Source organism: Bufo gargarizans, chromosome 3 (assembly GCF_014858855.1).
Source record: "Bufo gargarizans isolate SCDJY-AF-19 chromosome 3, ASM1485885v1, whole genome shotgun sequence".
Classification (NCBI taxonomy): Eukaryota; Metazoa; Chordata; class Amphibia; order Anura; family Bufonidae; genus Bufo; species Bufo gargarizans.
The window spans coordinates 81181510-81195375 of record NC_058082.1 but is presented as its reverse complement, the minus strand read 5'-3'; positions in this window follow the sequence as shown (position 1 = coordinate 81195375).

The following is a 13866-nucleotide window of genomic DNA, read 5'->3' as shown; positions in this document are numbered from 1 at the left end:
GGGTAGGTACCAATTACGAGTCTTTTTAAAACATGTTTTTTCCATATGGTGTCAAACAACTAAATCGGTATTGCTCAAGGTAAAGGATTGGTTTAGGAATGATATGGCTGGTATATTTTTTTTCAAACTCTGGTGTGTCTGCTAGATAAAGTCTTATTATTTGAGAAAGCTGAACTTCCCCCAGGAAAAAAAAAATATCTACTGCCCTGCATCAGATATACCATGGAACACAGTGAATAAAGTTATCATCAAGTTGAGAACATATGGCCCAACAGTGACATTACCAAGAAATGGACGTCCCTCCAAAATTGATGAAAAGACGAGAAGAAAACTGGTCTGGGAGGCTACCAAGAGGCCTACAGCAACATTAAAGGAGCTGCAGAAATATCTGGCAAGTACTGGCCATGTGGTACATGTGACAACAATCTCCCGTATTCTTCGTATGTCTGGGCTATGGGGTAGAGTGGCAAGACGAAAGCTTTTTCTTACGAAGAAAAACATCCAAGCCAGGCTACATTTTGAAAAAACACATCTGAGGTCTCCCAAAAGCATGTGGGAAAAGGTGTTATGGTCTGATGAAACCAAGGTTTCCGCATGACAACGACCCAAAGCATACATCCAAATCAACAAAGGAATGGCTTCACCAGAAGAATATTAAAGTTTTGGAATGGCCCAGCCAGAGCCCAGACCTGAATGCGATTAAAGATCTGTGGGGTGATCTGAAGAGGGCTGTGCACAAGAGATGCCCTCGCAATCTGACAGATTTTGAGTGTTTTTGCAAAGGAGAGTGGGCAAATCTTGCCAAGTCAAAATGTGCCATGCTGATAGACTCATACCCAAAAAGACTGAGTGCTGTAATAAAATCAAAAGGTGCTTCAACAAAGTATTAGTTTAAGGGTGTGCACACTTATGCAACCATATTATTTTATTTTTTTCTTCCCTCCACCTAAAAGATTTCAGTTTGTTTTTCAATTGAGTTGTACAGATTATAGGTCACATTAAAGGTGGAAAAAGTTCTGAAATTATTTATCTTTGTTTCCATTTTTTACATCACAGAAACCTGACATTTTAACAGGGGTGTATAGACTTTTTATATCCACTGTACCTATTGATTAACTGCTGTATCATGCTTTGCTGCACACTTAAAGCGACACAGCAGTTTTAAATATGAAATTCACAGTAGCTTTAGAATGCTTAGCAAACATGCACAGGTGCCGTACTTTAGAAGTTTTGTGCCACAGATACACTGATTATATGAGCCCCCCCCCCCCCCCCTTCTTTCACTTACTGAACCATAGCTGTCCAGCTTCTCAGACTATCCTAAGCACAGTGTGCTGTGCTAGATTGAGACACTACCCCCTGCTGTCAGATGGACCAGCACTAATGATGTTGATCCTTTGTCCTTGTCTATGTCTTCCCCTGCCCACCCTGTTACCAGATTCATCAGCAGAGCTGTGTGTCTCAGACTACACACTTGGAGGAATTTCTCAAGCTGTGCACTAGAGAAGGGATTTTCAATTGTTTGGGCTTATTTGCACAAAGATTTTTGCAAGAGTTGGCATTTGTACACTATTGGCTCTAGCTTTGAAAAGTGGGTAGTAAAGTGGGCATTCTTAGCCATTCGAGCTGAAAGTCACAAAATTTGTTGCAAGCTTAGTAGAAAGTTGAGTAACATCTCAAGACAAAAGTGTTTGATTTAAAGTTGGACCAAATAGTTGATATGCAAAACTGACTTTAAAAATTCCCCTTATACTAAATCTCTTCCACTGTGCTCAGGGCCATCTCTCCATCCATTCTCAACTATTTCTGAAAGTCCCATAGAGAATGAATGGTGCGGTAGGAGGCATGCTCAAGCGGTCCTTCAAGTTGGGGTATGGGCCCCCATTCTCATGTTGGGTGGGGATCCAACAGTCAGAGCGCCCCACACCAATCAAATAGGTTTTCTCTATCCGTTGGATAGGTATGACTAGTAGTGCTCTGCAGACCTCATGGTTATCAGCAGGCAGGAGATGGGTGAAGAATGAACTGGGAAGCTGATGCTGCTGAAGATAAAGCCAGCATTAATCATGTGAGTAACTAGCTAGATAGTGGAGGTCAGGACCATGATAAAAGGTAGGCAGAGGTAGGAAACCACCTTGGGATCCACTTTATGTCTGGCAGGAGGTGGCACATTTTTCTTAAAGAGGTCACCAGTTTTTTTTTTTCTAAAAGCAATACATCATTTTGTAGTCCAGGTACAGTAGATGCTATCCCGCTATATTTTTTTCACAATCTGCTCCTATGTTGCGCTGTGCCCCTATTCAGTTTTAGCACCTAATATGCTAATTACTGGCATTGGTACAGAGAGGAGGAGACCTCTGCTCTTCTCAGTGGGCATCTCCTTCTCCCTGGCTGTAATGCTCTCCAATCGCTGTGGACCGATTCACCCCCACGGAGAAGACGAGCTGTTGTCATGAGATTTGGTAAATCTTGCGAGAACAGGCTATGACAGCATTACAGCCAGGGAGGAGATGCCCAGTAAGAAGAGCAGAGGTCTTCTCCTCTCTGTAGCAATGCTAGTAATTAGCATATTAGCTGCCAAAACCGAACGGGGAACATACTGGCGCAACAAAGTAGCGGATCATGAAAATAAATTGCAGAATGACATCTTCTGGACTTGGACTACACTACTACAGCAAATGTATTGCTTTTATAAAAAAAAAAATGGTGACAGGTCCTCTTTAAGAAAATGCATAGTCGGCATAGTGAGAGCAGCAAAAAGTTGCAATAGTCCTCCATTTCTTCCTGACTGTTACTGATCTCTGCTCTACTGCTGTACTGAAAAGGGGCCCCTGCTTCTTGTCTAGGTTACTAACATGTCCAGCTATCTGCGTCAGGTAAGTTTCAGTAACAGTCTGCCTCAGTTTATCATATATGGCATAGCCGGATAGGGTGAGAGCAGCACCAGGGCCCACTGACTAAAATGGGACCTGGCCTGTTTCTGGCATTAGTACTGGGATTTAGCAGGACAAAAACGGTACTTGCAGCGGTGTTTGCCTGGCTGAATCTCAGCATTTATGCAGGCAATGGGCTCTGGCGGGAAAGGCAGGATCCAGCTATGCCCGATACAATGAACTCCGGAAGGCTGTACCTCTGCTGGAAATTTAGGTAGAAGAGTTTCAAAGGAACTAGTCCTTATCTGGCACATCACAACAATTTTGCCAAGTTGGTGGTTTAGGGGGACGTTAATTCAGAAGCAGCACTGCTGCACAGACACTTCCTCTGCCAGCCTGGCGAATGACAGCTCCAGCAAGGAAAGGACTAGGAGTGCAGAGCCGACAGGTCCTGGTACTGGGGCATTCTACTATTAGGGGTACAGACATGGTGAATGGTCACAAAGACCAGGACTGTTGAACAGTGTGTTGTCTTTCTGGCATTCGTGTTTGACATATTGCGGTTGATAGATTAATGCCTCATGCAGACGTCCGTGTCAGTTTAGGATCAGTGGTAACACGGACCGTGTTCAATCCGTGTTTTCTCCCGTGACAGATCCGTGTTGGGTCCATGGGTCAGTTTTTTGCTGTCTGTGTTGCATCCGTGTTTCACTAACACTCAACAGCTGAAAAATAATTTTCAAAGAATCTCTTGTTAATGATCCGTGAAACACAGATGCAATACGGATGGCATCAGAGGTTTCACGGACCCATAGACTATAATGGGCATGATCGATCCGTGAACACGGACAAAATAGAGCATGCATCTGTAGTAAAAAAATGGACCCATGGACCGTGCTGAAACACTGATGTGTGCTTTATTTGGTTTGCAGTGAGCTGTTGCATTGCATGTTTTGTTTAACAGTCTTGTTCCCAGCCATAGCAACGTGCCCCTGCGCTTTGGGATGTGCTGACTGACCCCCTTTTTCACTGATGTGTGAATACACACATTAAAATGAATAAGGACGTGTGCTGTCCGTGGAGAACACGTACAACACACATCCGTGAAACACTGACGTCTGCATGAGGCTTAACTGGAGGGGGCTGAGGAAAGCTCAGAGGTCATGGTACACTTTGGTACCAATGACAAAGTTAGAGGTAGGGGAAACTGATTTCAGAGACTTAGGCTACATGCATACGAACGTTGTTTGTTTCCGTGTCCGTTCCTTTTTTTTGCAGATAGGCGGATAGGATGCGGACCCATTCATTTCAATGGGTCCGCAAAAAATGCGGACAGCACACTGTGTTCTGTCCGCATCAGTATGTCCGTTCCATAGCCCCGCAAAAAAATTTAACGTGTCCTATTCTTGTACGTTTTAGGCATTGTTACAATGGATCCGCCAAAAAGAAAACGGATGGCATACGGATGTCATCCGTTTTTTTTGTGGATCCGCAATTTGTGGACTGCAAAACACATACTGTCGTGTGCATGTAGCCTAAGATTGTAAGTCTAAGGCCTCTTTCACACGAATGATATGGATTGGCTAAAAAAGACATCGCATCCGCACCTGCTTCTGGATACAATGAGTTTTTTACTGAAGCCCCATTCACTTCTATGGGGCCAGGGCTGCGTGAAAAACGCTAATGTACACAGACCCATTGAAATTAATGGGTCAGGATTCAGTGCGAGTGCTATGTGTTCGGATCACGCATTGCAGCGGCGCCGAAAACTCGTTTGTGTGAAAGAGGCCTAAATGTGTTGTCCAGATGAAATACATGCATCACTGCAGCCAATGACTGGCCTCAGCGCTGTTATGTCCACAAGTGACGAGCCACTGCTGGGTCATGTGCCACTTTGGGGACACATCACCGCCAGTCTTTGGCCTCAACAGCACATGTAACCCCGTCTGTCCAGAAGTTTACAGGATGGGGACTGGAAGTCCAGTGAAGGTAGCTGGAATGGAGTCCAGGGGAGCAGATGAATATAATAGGTACAACATGCTGCTGCAAAAAGTAAAAAATGTCCCAAAGCTGCAAATCGCCTTTAAAACGGTTTTCCAGGTTCCTAATATTGATTGAGCCATCTTCAGGACAGGTCATCAATATCCGATCAGTGGGGGTTTGACACAGGTGGTAACCCCACAGATCAGCTGCAGGATATAATGCCAGAACTAGCACTATGAATGCAGCAATGTAGTGGCGGTGCCAGGTTACTGCCGCTCAGCTCCAAGTAATGGGAGCCAGAGGTAGCGTGTGGTTGGGGGCGGTTTTGAAGTTGCCCCGGCCCTAAATTGCAGGGGGCGCCAGGCAGCAGAGTTGCTTCTTGGGCAGCCAGTTCAATTCACCTGTGATACGAGCCGCGGCTGAAAGAAGGTATCTGTGGTGTTACATAGGACTGCAGGTGACATCTACTACATTATCTGAACTCAGAGAGTTATCACTGTGTTATCTGAGGTGTTACATAGGACTGCAGGTGACATCTACTACATTATCTGAACTCAGAGAGTTATCACTGTGTTATCTGAGGTGTTACATAGGACTTCAGGTGGCGACTACTACATTACCTGTACTCAGAGAGTTATCACTGTTATCTGTGGTGTTACATAGGACTGCAGGTGACATCTACTACATTATCTGTACTCAGAGAGTTATCACTGTGTTATCTGAGGTGTTACATAGGACTTCAGGTGGCGACTACTACATTATCTGTACTCAGAGAGTTATTACTGTTATCTGTGGTGTTACATAGGACTGCAGGTGACATCTACTACATTATCTGTACTCAGAGCGTTATCACTGTGTTATCTGAGGTGTTACATAGGAGGCTGCCAACTGTCCAGGAATTTCTGGACAGCCCGCAGAAATAGGTGACTTTTTTCTAATGTCCATGAAAAAATGAGGTGTGTCAGTGATTTTTTGGAGGCAGGTGGTACTTGACTATTATTTTTTGTGGTAATTATCTTTTCACTGCTTACAGTAAATGCTGTGGTTTTCCATTATGGTTTTCCAATTTGTCCGTAAAAAAATTAAAAAGTCAATATTTTGGTTGGCAACCCTACATAAGACTGCAGACGTCATATACTACATTATATGTAAAAAAAAGGGACGTGTCAATAGGTTGGGGGGGGGGGGCACAATACTCGGCTTGCCGCAGGTACTGGTAAACCATGCTATGCCACTGACGGTCTGCAGTTATCAGCTTGCCAGACTACACAATGGATGGATCTGTGTAGTTCCAGTGCCCGAGCTACTCTGGAACTGCAGGGTCCTAAGCATCCGCCATCAATATAAAAAGACTGGACAACCCCTTTAAAATTAACCAACAGACCTGACAGAATAACAAAGGTGCAGTGTGGGGGCAACTGGGAAACAGTGACCACAATATAATACATTTCCACTTGTCAATTCAATAGGATATTTTGTCGGTCAGCCACAACAACACTGATTTCATGAAGGCAAAATGTTGTTCAGCTTTGAGAGTACATTAAAGGGGTCGTCTCACTTCAGTAAGTGGCATTTATCATGTAGAGAAAGGTAATACAAGGCTCTTACTAATGTAGAAAGGTAAAAGCTGGGCTGAGCACTCAAAAACTAGAATACTACATATGTACCAGGTGACATGTTAAAATAGTTATTCCCTGCAAGGCACATACAATAAAAATCAACTGTACACTGACATATAAGTCCTAAAATATACTCTGCATTGAATGGATCCAAATAAACCAAATCAGGGGTTGAATATCTCAAATAAACAGAATCAGCAATGATTGGTATATCTTTCCACCTCAGGTTTAACCCCTTCAACCTGGGCCTGTTTTCACCCTCCTGCCCAGGCCATTTTTTGCAAATCTGACATGTGTCACTTTTTGTGGTGATAACTTTAAAACGCTTTTGCTTATACAGGCCATTCTGAGATTCTTTTATCTTGTCACATATCGTACTTCATGACAGTGGTAAAAATAAGAAAAATGTATTAATAAAATTCATTTTTATTCATAAAAAAATACCAAATTTACCAAAGATTTCCAAATTTCAATCTCTCTACTTTAATACTAGATAGTACTACCTTCATAAATAGTAATTACTTTACATTCCCCATATGTCTACTTCATGTTTGGATCATTTTGAAAATTACATTTTATTTTTTGGGGACGTTAGGAGGCTTAGAAGTTTGGAACCAAATCTTGAAATTTTTCGGACAATTTCCAAAACCCACTTTTTAAGGACCAGTTCAGGTCTGAAGTCACTTTGCGAGGCTTACATAATAGAAACTGTCACGGATGAGCCGCGAGAATATTGAACTGTCCTCCCAATATTATCAATATTACTCTGCCTTATTAAACAGTAATTATTTCCCTAGGCCCCAGAACCTACAATTTGATTATTCAGAGCGTCTTCTTCTGTTGTACCCAGAGAACAACATAGTCCTTTTGTTCAAGTCAGTCAATAGATGCCTAGCAGATAACGCAATTACAGCTGGCTTCCTATGGTTGACAAAAGAACTTCTCTTCCTGAAGAGATATCACAGCTAGGTGTGAAGACGGCACCTGGGGGGAGCCGATTGGTGTCGCTGCTATCAGGATCTGTAAGCTGGCTTGCTGCAGACAAGCCGGCACCAAGGTTTCCCAGACTGCAACATGAATCTGAGATATGATTTTTACCTTTTTAAGAGAGCCCATGCATCTTACGGACGTAAAAATTACATCATCGTGTCACTCAGAAGTCACTGGACGTTTACATAGGACAAACATAACTCTAAGATGTGCCCAGGTAAAGTTATGGTGTTACCCCATCATAGAACCAGTTATAATAGTAATATTTGGTATCCCTGAACTCCATATTTTGTAGGGAATGTGAATATGTGCTTGTTACTTGTGTACAGTGGAGACATCCCACGATATGGCACATGCCATATTTCAGAACTGACATTCACCTCAGGAATACAGCCGGCCCCAGCAGGCGGACTCTCAATTCCCCGCCTTGATTCTGAGACCCTTTATAACACATCTAGAATCTGCTAAAGGAGTTCTCCACTTTTAACAACACCTAAAGAGGGCCTCAGCCAGAGAACCTGTGGGCTGTAGGCATATTACACTGGACAAAGGCTTCTTGGACTTGACCCCTGCAACGGACTATTTCCCCAACGGACATCTTTTCTGCGGAAACTAAGTATTTTCTTTCTTTTCTCTCTTTTTGTTTATTGGACTATACTTTTCTTGATTATTGTGTTAATAATTACTGTGCATCGTGATAATTTGTATTGTATATAGATATATAATAAATGACCTCCAAGTCATTTCTCTAGCCATATGCCTGTTTTCAAACACTGCAAAAACTTACCCTAGCCTCTCCGAAGGGAAAGCTACTCGGTTGTGTTATCTAGATAGTGGGGTCCTCGCTCCCATAAATTGCAAGGTGGTGGCAGTTAAACTACCCTGTGTGTAGTTCCGGTCGCAGTTCGTCGCACGCTTACTTGCGGTCAATCGGAGGTCCACTCCCTGCGCTTTCAGCCTATCGACTGTACGGACTCAAGTTAGACTGTCGGTGTGCTGGAAGTGGCTGGGGGGCCTGTTTGCGGATTGACCACTAGGGGCGCTGTGACGGTTTCGTGACGTATTGTGGCCGCGGCGGTCGCAGTTCGTCACATATTGGTAGGCAGCTACTGGGATTCCTTTTTGCATGTGTTTAGAACATCTGAACAGAGATTAACTAATTTACCTCTGTCAGAACCAAACCAATTTGGTGGTGGTGTGGCTGAGTGCAATACATTTATCTGTGTGTACAGAGAGACTGTGTAGTCCAGTACCCTCCCCGAAATCTTGTTTTCTTTATCTATCTTTTATTTGGCGTGAAAATGTCCGGGGAATACAAGAAAATGGCTTTGGCAGATCTGGAAAATCTGTGCCAAGAACGGGGCATTGAAGTCGGTCGCAAGACGAAGACCGACCTGATAAAAGACTTGTTCCGATGGGATAACCAACAACTGCGGCTGTTGGATGTGTCTACTGCGGTAGACACCGGCCCATCTGACTCAAGTCCTGAGGAACCGGAGACTGAGAATCCTGACTACTTGGAGGGGGAACATCCTGCGGGCCCTGTTGGCCCCCCAGCGCAGTATTTCAGTACGGATCCTAATTTTTCTTTAAGTACTCGCCCGGAACCGGCCAGTACCAGACTATCTATTTGTACAGACCCTATGATGCAGCAGGCCCTCCAAAAACTAATGGACACTGACCCGGTAAAGTACCTGCAGTACATGGCGGAGCGCGAAGAACGCCGAGCTGAGAGGGAGGCCGCTGCTGCAGAAAGCCAACGTCGGCATGAACTGAGCATGGCCAGAATACATCAACCCAGCCGAAGCTCATCACCCAACTTTCCTGCAGAAGGAGCAGCATCACACGTGAGTGCAAAATTTAAATTTGCTCCCATTGAAAAGGACACTGACATAGACTTGTTTTTGCGATCCTTTGAGAAAGCCTGCCGTCAGTATCGTCTGCCCCAAGAGCAGTGGGCCAGACACCTGACCCCCCTGTTGCGCTACAAAGCGCTGGACGCGTTTGCGGAGTTATCCATGGAGCAGGATGAAGATTATTCCGCCATAAAAGACGCTATCATTGCTAAATACCAGCTGACCCCTGAAGTCTATCGGAAAAGGTTTAGGTCCTTACAAAAGGATCGTACGGACTCTTATCCGGATGTGGTCAGCAGCTTACGCACTACATTCCGCCAGTGGACTTTAGGCCTAACAAAAGGGTCTTATGACATCCTAGAGGACTTGATGGTGCTAGACCAGCTTCTTTGTATTTGCCCTGCGGATGTGAGACAATTCGTGCTAGAACGGAAGCCTGCGTCAGCAACCGCTGCTGCAGACTTAGCTGAGACTTTTGTCACAACCCGAGTGCCCGATCTGCGTAAATCTGCACCATCTCACTGGAGAGGAGGTCTGCCCAATGTCAGGGCAGACCCCCCTGCCTCTGTGGGCCGTCCACCACAGAGACCACCAAGTGCAGCTACTGCTTCCAGACCTGGGGCACCTAATGGAATCACCTGTCACTACTGCCGCAAGCCTGGACATATGAAATTCAACTGTCCTGAGCGGAGACAGCCACAGCCAGCATCTGAACCACCTGTACCTCGCCCACGACAGACACAGCCAGCCAGCGCACCCCAGCGTGAACCATCATCCTCAACTGTTTTGTTCGCCGGTGGGGAGGAGATTCACCCCATCACCAGCAATCACCAGCTTGTTACAGTGAATGACCAGCTAGTCACCGGTTTCCGGGACACGGGAGCCGATGTCACCCTGGTGCGTCCGCACCTTGTGCCCACAAAGGACATCATCCCAGACAAGTATCTCACCCTCACTGGGGTGGGGGGCACTCTTTCTCACATTCCCCAAGCCCGGGTTTCCATCGACTGGGGGGTGGGTGTTCAAGAAAAGGTAGTTGGTATCCTAGACCAGCTACCAGTTCCTGTTTTTTTGGGGTCCGATCTAGGCAAGCTGGTATCCTATTATGAACCCGCCACGAACCCCTCGGGATCCCAGGAAGGGGGTCCGCCCTCTGCCCCCACCCAGGTGCTTGGCACCCGGGGGCAAGAGTCTGTGGGAGGGGGGTTGAATGTATCCAATATTAATGTTGATGATATGCATGATGTACCTGCTAATGTGATTTCTACATGTGATATTGAAAATGCTAATCTGCCTTGCTCCGAAGTCATACCTGTCCTAGCTGTGACTCGGAGTCGGGCCACCCAAAACTTGAACTCAGAACAGGGGGAAGAGGCTCCGGTCTCCTCCCACTCCTCTGACCCCAGGGAGGGTGACTGTCAGCCACAGGCCTCGTACGCCACGGGCCAGCTGGCTGAAACGGATCAGACGGCCTTCGAGCACGCACTTCAAACCGATCCTAGCCTCGAAGGTCTCAGAAGACAGGCTGCTGAGCCCCTCGCGGATGGGGCCGGGTTCAAAGTGTACTGGGAAGGTGGGAAGTTGTATAGTGAGGCGATACAACCCACCGAAGGCGAAATGACCGTGAGTACCAAGTCGCTTGTGGTACCTAGTGCCTTCCGGGGGCATGTGCTGAAATCCGCCCATGACATCCCCTTGGCAGGGCACCTAGGAATTCGCAGGACACTTGACCGTATTCAGGGGCATTTCTACTGGCCTAGAATGAGGATAGATGTCATCAATTATTGTCGCTCCTGTACGGTTTGTCAGAAAGTTAAACGAGCTGGGAATCCGCGCAAGGCTCCCCTGTGTCCACTGCCAATCATAAGTGAGCCATTTCACCGAGTGGCAGTCGACATAATTGGACCTCTGCCCATTCCCAGCCACAGCGGCAAGAGGTACATCTTGACGCTGGTGGATTACGCGACTCGCTACCCAGATGCGGTCGCCCTCTCCTCCCTGAGGGCAGACAAGGTAGCAGACGCGCTAATTTCCATATTTTCCCGTGTAGGGTTCCCTGCGGAGATGCTCACAGATCAGGGACCCCAGTTTATGTCTGAACTGATGAACGCCCTGGCGGCAAAGATCCAGATGACGCACCTCGTCTCCAGTCCATACCACCCGCAAACCAACGGCCTCTGCGAGCGCTTTAACGCGTCATTAAAGCAGATGCTGGCCACATTCATTGAGTCGCAGGGTGGGGACTGGGAACGGTACCTGCCTCATCTGCTGTTTGCCTACAGGGAAGTACCGCAAGAGTCCACCGGGTTCTCCCCGTTTGAACTCCTGTATGGCAGGAACGTCCGAGGGCCACTACAGCTGATGCGAGAGACGTGGGAAGGCAAAGGTGATCCCACGGATGTCTCTGTAGTGGATTACGTCCTGAAGTTCAGAGACAAAATGGAGTCACTCTCTGCCATGGTAACAGAGAATCTGGCCCAGGCCCAGGCCAAACAGAAACTATGGTACGACCGCACCGCGGGAGACCGGGCATTTGAAACTGGAGACAAGGTCTATGCCCTTCTTCCCATACGGCACAATAAGTTACAGGCGGCATGGGAGGGGCCATACACCATAGAGAAGCGTTTAAACCCCCTGACATACTTGGTGAACATGGGGGGTAGAAAACAGAAGGCCTTTCACATTAACATGCTGAAGGCTCACCACGATAGAACCCAGTATGTACTCCCAGTGTGCAGCCGGTTAGAACAGGGCGAGACAGACCCTCTGGTAGATCTGCTGGCTGACACCCGGGAGACGGACGGGGACATAAATGTCAACCCGCAGCTCTCCCCGTCCCAGAGAGAGCAGTTACAGGAGGTGTTAGGTCGGTACCACCGGACCTTCTCAGGTATCCCGGGACGGACCAATCTGGTCGCTCACCGGTTAGATACCGGAGCACATCCCCCCATCAAGCAATCCGCCTATCGCGTCTCTCCGGAGGTGCAGGCGGACATGCAGCGTGAGGTGGGGGAGATGCTAGAACTGGGGGTCGTTCAGCGGTCCTGTAGTCCATGGGCGGCACCCGTCGTCTTGGTACCCAAGAAAGACAAGACAACGCGGTTCTGCGTGGACTACCGGAAGTTGAACGCTGTAACCACTACGGACGCCTACCCCATGCCTCGCATCGATGAGATGCTAGATAAGCTGGCGGCTGCCAGCTATCTATCAATCATGGATCTGAGCCGGGGGTACTGGCAGATCCCTCTTGCCCCGGACGCGCGGCAGAAGTCGGCCTTTATCACTCCCTTCGGGCTCTTCGAATTTACGACGATGCCCTTTGGAATGAAAAATGCGCCTGCCACGTTCCAGCGGGCTATGAACGACCTGCTGGAGGAAATGCAGCCGTTCGCTGCAGCATATTTGGACGATATTGCGGTGTTTAGCCCCACCTGGGAAGAACACCTCAAACATCTGTCCCAGGTACTGCAACGGCTGGCTGCAGCCAATTTGACAGTTAAGCCAAGTAAGTGTCAGATCGGCATGACGGAAGTCCAGTATTTAGGGCACCGAGTGGGAGGGAACACCCTGAAACCGGACACGGGAAAGGTTGACGCCATCTTAGCGTGGCCTCGGCCTATCACCAAGCGACAGGTTCAGGCATTCCTGGGGACCGCGGGCTACTATAGGAAGTTTGTACCGGCCTATAGTGCCATCGCTAAGCCCCTGACGGATGCCACTGGTAAGAAGCACCCGAAAGTGGTTACGTGGACCCCTGAGTGTGAGAACGCCTTCCGGGCCTTGAAGCAGGCGTTAGCTAGCGCCCCTGTGCTTCAAGCCCCAGATTTCAGCCGTCGGTTCGTAGTGCAAACCGACGCATCAGATTATGGTCTCGGCGCTGTCTTAAGCCAGGTGGATGGAAAAGGGGACGAGCATCCTCTTCTGTACCTGAGCCGGAAACTTCTTCCCCGAGAAGTCTCCTACTCAACTACAGAAAAGGAGTGTCTGGCGATTGTGTGGGCCCTGCAGAAGCTTCAATCCTATCTGTACGGCCGCTCCTTCACAATCATTACGGACCATAATCCTCTCAGTTGGCTGAACCGTACTGCGGGGTTCAACGGGAAACTCCTACGTTGGAGCTTGTCGCTGCAGCAGTACGATTTTACCATCCAGCACAGGGCAGGCAGCAGACATCAAAATGCGGATGGCTTATCCCGGTGCAACGGCGATCCAGACCGATCAGCGCAGGTTAGCGGCGACGCCACCCGTCTTGCGGACGGATGTCTAGCCACAGACGCGGGGGGGAGGTGTCACGGATGAGCCGCGAGAATATTGAACTGTCCTCCCAATATTATCAATATTACTCTGCCTTATTAAACAGTAATTATTTCCCTAGGCCCCAGAACCTACAATTTGATTATTCAGAGCGTCTTCTTCTGTTGTACCCAGAGAACAACATAGTCCTTTTGTTCAAGTCAGTCAATAGATGCCTAGCAGATAACGCAATTACAGCTGGCTTCCTATGGTTGACAAAAGAACTTCTCTTCCTGAAGAGATATCACAGCT